The sequence below is a fragment of the Dromiciops gliroides genome, chromosome 5 (assembly GCF_019393635.1).
Source record: "Dromiciops gliroides isolate mDroGli1 chromosome 5, mDroGli1.pri, whole genome shotgun sequence".
NCBI lineage: Eukaryota > Metazoa > Chordata > Mammalia > Microbiotheria > Microbiotheriidae > Dromiciops > Dromiciops gliroides.
The window spans coordinates 125620084-125630049 of record NC_057865.1 but is presented as its reverse complement, the minus strand read 5'-3'; the positions used below and the strand labels follow the sequence as shown (position 1 = coordinate 125630049).

Genomic DNA, 9966 nt, shown 5'->3' with positions numbered 1-9966 from the left:
TAGAGGTAATGTAAAGTAAGGGAGAAGAGATTGCATTGTACAATCTGGGTGGGGTGGGGAATGGGAGAGTGGAAAATACAAATGAATTATGTCAGGTTATGGGTTCCAATCTTTACATTGCTGTTGATTACTGTGCAGCCTTGGGCAAGAGGCTTGGACTGGATCAAAGTTTCTTAAACTGGGAGTCACAATCTGATCCCATGTGGGGTTGTGTAACAATGTGGGGGTGGCAAAAAATTTGAAACAGTAAAAGATTATGTATACCTATTTTATATATACCCGGGATTGTGTACAAATTTCTCAGGAGAAAAGGGCTTGTGAGTTGAAAAAGTTTAAGAGGCCAAGGGCTAGATGACTTGGTGATACACCTATCAGCTGTGTGACTTTGGGAAAGTCAGATGACATCTCTTAGTCTCAGATTCATCATCTATAAAATGGGGATAATAATAGTACCTATATTACAGGTTTGTGAGGATCAAATAAGATAACATGTAAAGGGGGCAGCTAGGTGGTACAGTGGATAAAGCACTGGCCTTGGATTCAGGAGGATCTGAGTTCAAATCCAGCTTCAGACACTTGACACTAGCTGTGTGACCCTGGGCAAGTCACTTAACCCTCATTGCCCCGCAAAAACAAAGACAAAACAAACAAGCAAAAAGACAAGGCATATGTTTGAGTGGGGAGGAAGAAAAATACATTCCTTTCTTCCTTCCTTTCTTCCTTCCTATTTCTTTCCTTCTTTCTTTCCTTCCTTCCTCTTCCTTTCTTCCTTTCTTCCTTTCTTTCCTTTTTTTTCCCTTCCTTCCTTTCTTGCCTAACATGGATATTTGAACAACCTAGAATACTTGGAAATAATGGTTCAAATTGCACAAGAGTTTACTCAACTCTCCAGCCTTCACAGGTCAATCAACTGTGAACTACTGAGTTTATTTAAGTACCTGAGTCTTTTGATCAGACCTTTTAAGAAAACTAGTAGCTGCATACTCATTAAATCCAAAGCCATATGAGGAGTAAGATACAAGGTTGTATGCTAGAAAATGTTCTGGCTTGATGCATATACTCAAAGTTTGTTTTCTGGAGGACAGACAGTCCAGAAGGGTAAACTAAGAGTGTATGGGCTGGTCCATAATGCAAAGGTGGGGTGTATTGTTGTTTGAGTATGGTTTCCATCCACTTCACAGAGAAAAGAGAAGACAGGGTACTGTTTGATTTGAGGGACTCTGTTGCTAGAAACCCAATAATTTTACCATGGAAACATAGCAGCTGTCATACTGTTGCTGCCACTACTGCTATTTTGGATAAGAAATGCTTCAGTTCTTTGACCTCCATGATTTCTGTGTTGAGTGGATATGAGAGAGATCATCCAAAGACACAGAAAAAGAAATCCCAGAACATTCTGCTGAAGAAGATCTGGTATGTTTGTTTTGTTTTCTTTTGCTCAGATATCCAGTCCCATGCTGTGGTGACAGCCTGAGAGCCCCACACTCATCCTTTTTCATTTTCCCCTTCCCCTGGCCCTCAAAGAACAACAACAAAACTTGGGAGAGACTGACACCTTTTCACCAATGATTCTTGCTTCCTAAGTGCTAAGCTTGGGTGCCTCTGGCTGCTGTAGATCCTATGTATTTGCTTGGCTGCTTAGCTCAGAAGAGGGAGTATTGAACCTGGAGTCAGGAGACATGAGTTTGAGTTACAGCTCTGATGTTTACTAGCTGTGTGACCATGGTCAAATCAATTAAAACCTCTCTGAGCTTCTCTTTCCTGGTTCATAAAACTGTTCTACATTGCTCAAGGGACTTTTGGGAGGAAAGTAGGTCACAAACTTGAAAACACTATATAAATATAAATTATTATCGTATTATTCAGACCTTATGAACTGCTTATCCTCCAAGGAATATATTTAGAGTATATTAATTAACCTAGCAAACTTTCTTCCACACAATCTTGTGTCCTACTAATAATGTAGCTTTGGATTTCACATCTTTTACAACTGCTCTTTTTCTTAAAAAAATGATAAAAAAGACTCATAGATATTTAAGTAATTTCACTATTATTAAGTAGCACTGTGGCCTAATTATTATTGTTTGTCCTTCATACTTAAAGAGAACCATGACATCAGGGTGATGTCATGACTTGCACTGAATTGGATTTAAGGGAGGAAGGGCTATGCCAGGTCACCAACCTCACTCTCTTCTTCAGAGCCATCTGGGTCCAATGGCAAGATATTTATCAGAATGACTGGAGATGGTCCCAGACATTTAAGGCAATTGGAGTTAAGTGACTTGCTCAGGGTCACACAGCTAATAAGTGTCTGAGATAAGATTTGAACTCCTGGTCCTCTTGACTCCAGGACCAGTGCTCTATCTACTGTACCACCCAGCTGCCCTATTATGCGTGGCATAATAGATCAAGAATGGACAAGAGAGTTAGGAAGACCGGAGTCCAAGCCCCTGTCTCCAACACATGACTATGTGTGACGGAGCTTAAATACCTCCCAACTTGCCCTGGTTGCTAAGAGCCAATTGTCAAATTTTCATTGTAAATATGTGTTCTTTGAAATCTGCAAGCTACAAATCAGGGTTTGGTTTATTATTTTGTTGATCCTCAGACTTAAGAAAGTGATGTAGAAAATGTTATTGAGCCTCAGACACTTGACACTTAGTAGCTATGTGACCTTGGGCAAATCACTTAACCCTCATTGCCCCACCAAAAAAAAAAAAGGAAATGTTATTGATGTAGATTAAACTTAAAAGTGTGTTGTATATATGTGTGTGTGTGTTTATATATATATATATATGTGTGTGTATATATGTATATGTGTATATATATATATATATATATATATATAAAATTTTTAGAGAGCCGGTTGTTAAACATATAGCAGCATACCTCAGGATGTGACCTTTCAGTGCCTAGGAAATTCTCTAAGCCTATATATTACACACACACACACAAAATCAGAAACCAAATAATAAAGCAAACCAAAACAAAAAAAATCTCCAGGAATATGTGTGGTAGAGGGAGCTTCCTCACTGGGAAGCTCAAAAAAAATCCACTACCACTACAAATGAGCAATTTTGCTGCAATTTATAATTTGGGAACAGCAAAGGATTAAGTGACCTGCCCAGTGTCACATAGTTAATCTGTATCAGAACCAGTTTATGAGTCTAGATTTTCTTAATTCCCTAACCAGTTCTCTAACTATTACCCCATCTATATTCAGCAACAATTTGACCAATATTTATTAAGTACCCAGGGACACAAATATATAAGAAAAGCAACCCCTGCCCTCAAGGAGTTTATATTCTATTTGGGGTGGGGGAGAGGGAGATACAAGATAAAAATAATTATTACTCAATCCATATTGCTATATATTTGAGAATTGTAATTTCCCTAGGATTTACTTTGTCATGTCACATCATTTTTCTTTCTTGTCTTGGAAGAAGGATACCTTTGCATGGATTCTCCAATTCTCAGCTTCTTTGGCAAAGTCCAGGTTGCTGAAGACTAACAGCGTTGACTTCTGAGCATGTGATGATGAAAGACAAGGTCTGCAGAAAGGGAAGAAAATCTTGCAAATTGCATTTTGTAGAGTTCAGTGGCCTTGACCCTTCAGCAATGCAAGCCACCCTCCCAAGCAGTGCTCCTGCCTCATGTGTTACATTCAAATGAAACAAAACAGGATAGAAGAAAGAGAGCATGCAAAAAGTATAATAGCCTCAGTAGGCAGCAAGCCAGCCTCAGAAACAGGCTATCGCCAACCATTGTCTGCTGTCTGCTTTGTTTTCTTTAAAACCCTAGAGAATCTGAAGCTGTTCACAGCTCCATTTCTGGGTCAGAGAGGCTGTTACCCTGAAATAAAAATATACATGGAACAGCCATTATATTCTATCTTTCAAGGATCAAGCCCAGGAATCATGACTCCTGAGAATGTGCAACTGAGTCTGGGGAGAGACATCCTATTACCTTCAACCTTTGTAAACCCATAGGCTTTCTGTTCTCTGTAGGGCTCTGTGCCCTAGAGTTCTCCAATGGAACTAGAGTCTTGAAAATAGGGGTGTTTTGATCTTGCCAATATCTCATGTTGGCATATTAAATCCAACACACCTAGTCCTCCTCCCTTTGAGGACTTTCCCTTAAAAGCTAGAATGCATGTCTATCAAACACTTGGAGTTAAAGTATGCATTGCTTAATTTCATTCATTCACTCATTTATTCAACTACTGTTTATCATGTTGCTGCTGTGTGCAAAGCACTATTTCTGGATAAATTTTAGTTAATACTAAATGTGTCAATCTCCCATATAATTCCTTTGTATAGAAGATTTTTAAGGCGATAAAATCCACTAAAGCATTCCCACTCAAAGGATGTGTACAGAAAGGAGACTAAAGGAACATAGATTTAGAGCTAGTCCAGCATTTTCCTTTGACAGGTAAGGAAGCTAAGGCCTAGAGAGGTGAAGTGAAGTGCGCAAGGCCACACAAGGGTAGTAAGTGGCACTGCCAGCATTTGGACCTTACAAAGACTTATTTCCAAATCTAGTGTGCATGCCATCAGTCCCTGTCCTAGAAATCATCATAGGTTTGAACCTTTCTTTCATTAGAATGGGCTCAACAGGGTCGTAACATACACACTCAATTGAGTATAGAAATCTATGTTACCCTATAGGGAAGTAGGAGAGGAAGAAGATAAGGGAAAGGGAATACTTATAGAAAGGGGGGGGGGGGATTGAGGTAAGTGGTAGCGAAGAGGGACAGAGTGAAAAGAGAGAGAATGATAAACAGGAAAAATAGGATGGGGGAAATACATAGTAATCATAACCATGAATATGAATGGGATGAACTCATCTATAAAATGGAAAGAATAGCAGAGTAGATTAAAAATCAGAATTCTTCAATATGTTCTTTACAAGAAACACATCAGAAGCAGAGAGACACACAGAGTAAAGGTAAGGGGCTGAAGCAGAGATTATCAGGGTTTAGCTGAAGTAAAAAAAAAAAAAGCTGAGGTAGCCATCATGATCTCAGATAAAGCAAAAGTAAAAATAGACCTAATTAAAAGAAATAAGAAAGAACAACTACATCTTGCTAAAGGTACCATAGACAATAAAGTAATGTTAATATTAAACATATATGCACCAAATGGTATCTCATCAAAAAAATTTTTTTTTTTTTTTTTTTTGCAGGGCAATGGGGGTTAAGTGACTTGCCCAGGGTTACACAGCTAGTAAGTGTTAAGTGTCTGAGGCCAGATTTGAACTCAGGTACTCCTGAATCCAGGGCCGGTGCTTTAACCACTGCGCCATCTAGCTGCCCCCAAAATTTTTAAAAGAGATGTTTAATGAGTTTCAGGAGGAAACAGACAGTAAAACTATAGTAGGAAACCTCAACTTTTCCCTCTCAGAACTAGATAAATCTAGCCAAAAATTAAAGGAGAAAGAAGTTAAAGAGGTGAATAGAATTTTAGAAAAGTTAGATAAGATAGACTTCTAGAGAAAACTGAGTGAAATAGAAAGGAGTATACCTTTTTCTTGGTGGTACAGGGCACAAAAATTGACCATGCTAATACATGCATAAAAACTTCACAATCAAATGCAGAAGAGCAGAAATATTAAATGAATCTTTTAAATCATAATGCAATAAAGTGGCAATCAATAAAAGGCTGTGGAAAGATAGATTAAAAATTAATTGGAAGCCAAATAATCTAATCCTAAAGAATGAGTGGGTCAGAGAATAAATCATAGAAACAATCAATAATTTCATTTAAGAGAATGACAACAATGAGATATCATACCAAAATTTACAGTACTTAGGGGTAAATTTATCTTTCTAAACACTTACATCAATAAAACAGAGAAAATGAACATGAATGAATTGGGCATGCAACCAAAAAAAAAACAAAACAACTAGGAAAAGAACTAATTAAAAATCCTCACTTAAACACCAAATTGGAAATCTTGAAAATCAAGGGAGAGATAAATAAAGTTGAAAGCAAAACAAAACAAAACATTGAACTAATAAATAAAACTAAGAGTTGGTTTAATGAAAATATAAAATAATGCAATAGAGAAACTATTTGTTAATTTGATTTAAGTAAAAGAAAGAAGACCAAATTACCAGTATCAAAAATGAAAAGAGAGAATTTGCCACCAATGAAGAGGTAATTAAGGCAATGATTAGGGTTTATTTTGCCTAATTTTGTGCCAATAAATCCGACAATCTAAATGAAATGGATGAATATTTACAAAAATAGAAATTGCCAAAGTTACAAGAGAGGAAACAGAATACTTAAATATGAGCATCTTAGAAAAAAGAAATTGAACAAGCTACTAATGTATTCCCTGAGAAAAAATTCCCAGGGCTAGATGTATTCACAAGTGAATTCTACCAAACATTTAAAGAATAATTAATTCTAAAACCATGTAAACTATTTGGAAAATAGGCAAAGAAGGAGTTCTACCAAATTCCTTTTTACAACACAAATATGGATATATATATACACATACATATACATATATATACACACACATACATATACATATATACACATATACATATATACATACATATACATATACACACATACATATACATATATACACATACATATATACACATACATATACATATATACACACATACATATACACACATATACATATATACACACATACATATACATATATATACACATACATATACATATATACACACATACATATATATACACACACACATACATATACATATATATACACACACATACATATACATATATATATACACACACACATATATAGACACAGAAAAATACAAACACTCATAGAAAATACAATGCCCATTCCTATTAAAATCAATAGAGAGCATAGGAATAAAATGATTAATAGTATCTATCTAAAATCATCAGTAAGCATTATCTGTAATGGGGATAAGCTGGAAGCCTTTCTGATAAGATTAGGGGTGAAGAAAAGATACCCATTATCACCACTATTATTCAATTTTTTACTAGAAAAGCTACCTATAGTAAGGACAGAACAAGAAATTAAAGGAATTAGAATGAGTAATGAGAAAACAAAATTATCACTCTTTGCAGATGATATGATAGTATAATTTGAGAATACTGGAGAATCAATTAAAACTAGTTGAAATAATTAACAACTAGCAAAGTTGCAGAATAAAAAAACACTTAAATTATTAGCATTTCTATATATTACCAACAAAATCTAGTAACAAGAGATAGAAAGAGAAATTCCATTTAAAATAACTCTAGATGATATGAAATACTTAAAGTTTACCTGCCAAGACAAATCAAGGAAGTATATGAACACAATTACAAAACACTTTTCACACAAATAAAGTAAAATCTGAACAATTGGGAAAATATTAATTGCTCTTAGATAGGGTGAACCCATATTATAAAAATGACAATTCTATCTAGATTAATTACCTATTCAGCACCACACCAAACTACATATATATATCTTAAAAAATAACAAAACTCATTTGGAAGAACAAAAGGTCAAGAATATCAAGTGTAAGAAAATTATTAATAATTGGGGTTTTGGGACTCCCAGAGGCCCCCACTGAGAGAGTCTGGCCTGATCTTTCTTAAGGCCAGCCCAGAGTCAGGAAGTTGCCTCATTCAAAACCACACCCACCTGAAAGCCGTTCTCTGGGCTCTGACATCAGCACGATTGCATCAACCACCCTCAGATCCAGTGAACCAATAGATTTAAGGGTGTGGTTTTCTTTTGTGGTTTTTTTTGTGTGTGTGTGTGTGAGGCAGCTGGGGTTAAGTGACTTGCCCAGGGTCACATAGCTAGAAAGTGTTAAGTGTCTGAGGCCAGATTCGAACTCAGGAACTCCTGACTCCAGGACCGGTGCTCTATCCACTGGGCAACCTAGTTGCCCCTGAACCAATAGATTTGAATGATGCTACCCAATTAGCTTTAAGCCATGTGTAAGGGCAGCCTCCGTCCCTTCCCTCAGAGAGCTTACGCTAGCTGATCTCTTTCTTGGCCTGGGTACGTGGAAGGAGAGCCACGTGGCCCAGTTTTCTCTTCCTTCCCTATATCCTAGCTAGGCTTTTTTAACTTTCAGAGCCATGTGAGCTCTCTTTACTAATATTTAATATGCTTTAATAAATGTTTAATGCCCCCAAACTGGTGTAATAGCCTCTAATTTCTAAGTAACAAATATATGATAAACCCCAGCTAATTTTCCCTAAACTTGAAACAACTATAGGGACACCCCATAAGTTTTTATTCACTACACAAGGGAATCAATTAAAAAATGTGAAGGAAGGTAGCCTAGTTATATGAGAGCTCAAACTGTATTATAAGCAATAATTATCAGAACTAGAACAAATTAGAGTGGAGGTAGAATAGATTAGGTTGTAAATGACCATAGTAATTTAGTGTTTGATAAACTCAAAGATCCAAATTCTTGGGACAAGTACTCACTATTTGACAAAAACTGCTGGGAAAAATGGGAGACAGTCTGGCAGAAACTGTATATAGATCAATATCTCACACTATATACCAAGATAAGGTCAAAATGGTTATATGATTTAGACATAAAGGATGGGTAAATTAAGAGAGCTTGGAATAGTTTACCTGTTATATCTATGGATAAGGGAAGAATTCATGACCAAACAAGAGATAGAGACTATTATAAGATTTAAAATGGATAATTTTCACTGTATTACATTAAAAAGGTTTTGAAAAACCAATGCAACCAAGATTAGAGGGGAAGCATAAATCTGGGAAAAATTATTTTTACAACAGGTCTTTGATAAAAACCTCATTTATCAAATATATAGGGAACTTAGTCAAATTTATAAGAATAAAAATCATTTCCCAATTGATAAATTATCAAAGGATATGGACAATTTTCAGACAAAGAGATCAAAGCTATCTATAGTCATATAAAAACATGCTCTAAATTATTATTGAGTAGAGAAATGCAAATTAAAACAACTCTGAGGCACCACCTCACACCTATCAGATTGGCTAATATGACAGAAAAGGAAAATGGTAAATGTTGAAGGGGATGTGGAAAAATTGGAACACTAGTATTATTGGTTGAGTTGTGAACTGATCCAATTGTTCTGGAGAGCAACTTGGAACTATGCCCAAAGGGCATGTATTTTGGACATACCTTTTGACCCAGTAATTCCACTACAGACATAGGTCTGTATCCCATAGAGAACCAAAATAAGGCGGGGGGGGGGGGAGAAGGAGGGAAGGACTTATATGTATACAAATATTTATGGTAATGCTTTTTGTGGTAGCAAAGGATGGGAAACTATGGGGATGTCCATCAATTGGTGAATGACTAAACTGGTTGTGGTATGTGATTATAATGGATTCTGTTGTGCTATAAGAAATGATGAGCAGTTTGATCTCAGAAAGACCTGGAAAGATTTACACGAATAGAGTGAAGTAAGTAGAATCAGGAGAACATTGTACAAAATAACAGCATTATTATAAGATGATCAAATGTAAATGACTTAGCTATTTTCAGCAATACAATGATCCAAGACAATTCCAAAGTACTCATAATGAAAAATGGTATATCCACCTCCAGAAAGAGAATTGACGGAGTCTGAATGCAAATAGAAGCATACTATTTTTTCACTTTATTTTTTGTGGAGAGTTTTGTCTGTGTTTTCTTGCACAACATGAATAATATGGAATTATGTTTTGCATGATTTACATGAATAATCTGTATCAAATTGTTACCATCTCAGGGAGGATGGAGGAGAGGGAGAGAAAATTTGGAACTCAAAATTTAAAAAAATGTTACATTTGTTTTTACATGAAGTTTGGGGAAATTGTTTAAGAAAAAAAGAAATCATCACAGGAATGATAGCTATCCTGATGGAATTTGGCCACATCACTTGGGGATCCTCAGCATTAAGATCTCAGACAAGATAGAAGATCCAGAAAAAAATGCAAGGGAATGAA

The 9966-nt window shown here is 36.0% G+C and overlaps 1 long non-coding RNA gene across 1 annotated transcript; it reads left to right on the top strand.

Moving 5' to 3' along the window:
• Positions 1-984: 984 nt before the first annotated feature.
• Positions 985-3881, top strand: LOC122729611. The gene is made up of 2 exons (XR_006353344.1): positions 985-1413; positions 3444-3881. It is a non-coding gene; the product is annotated as an uncharacterized LOC122729611 (long non-coding RNA).
• Positions 3882-9966: the final 6085 nt, after the last annotated feature.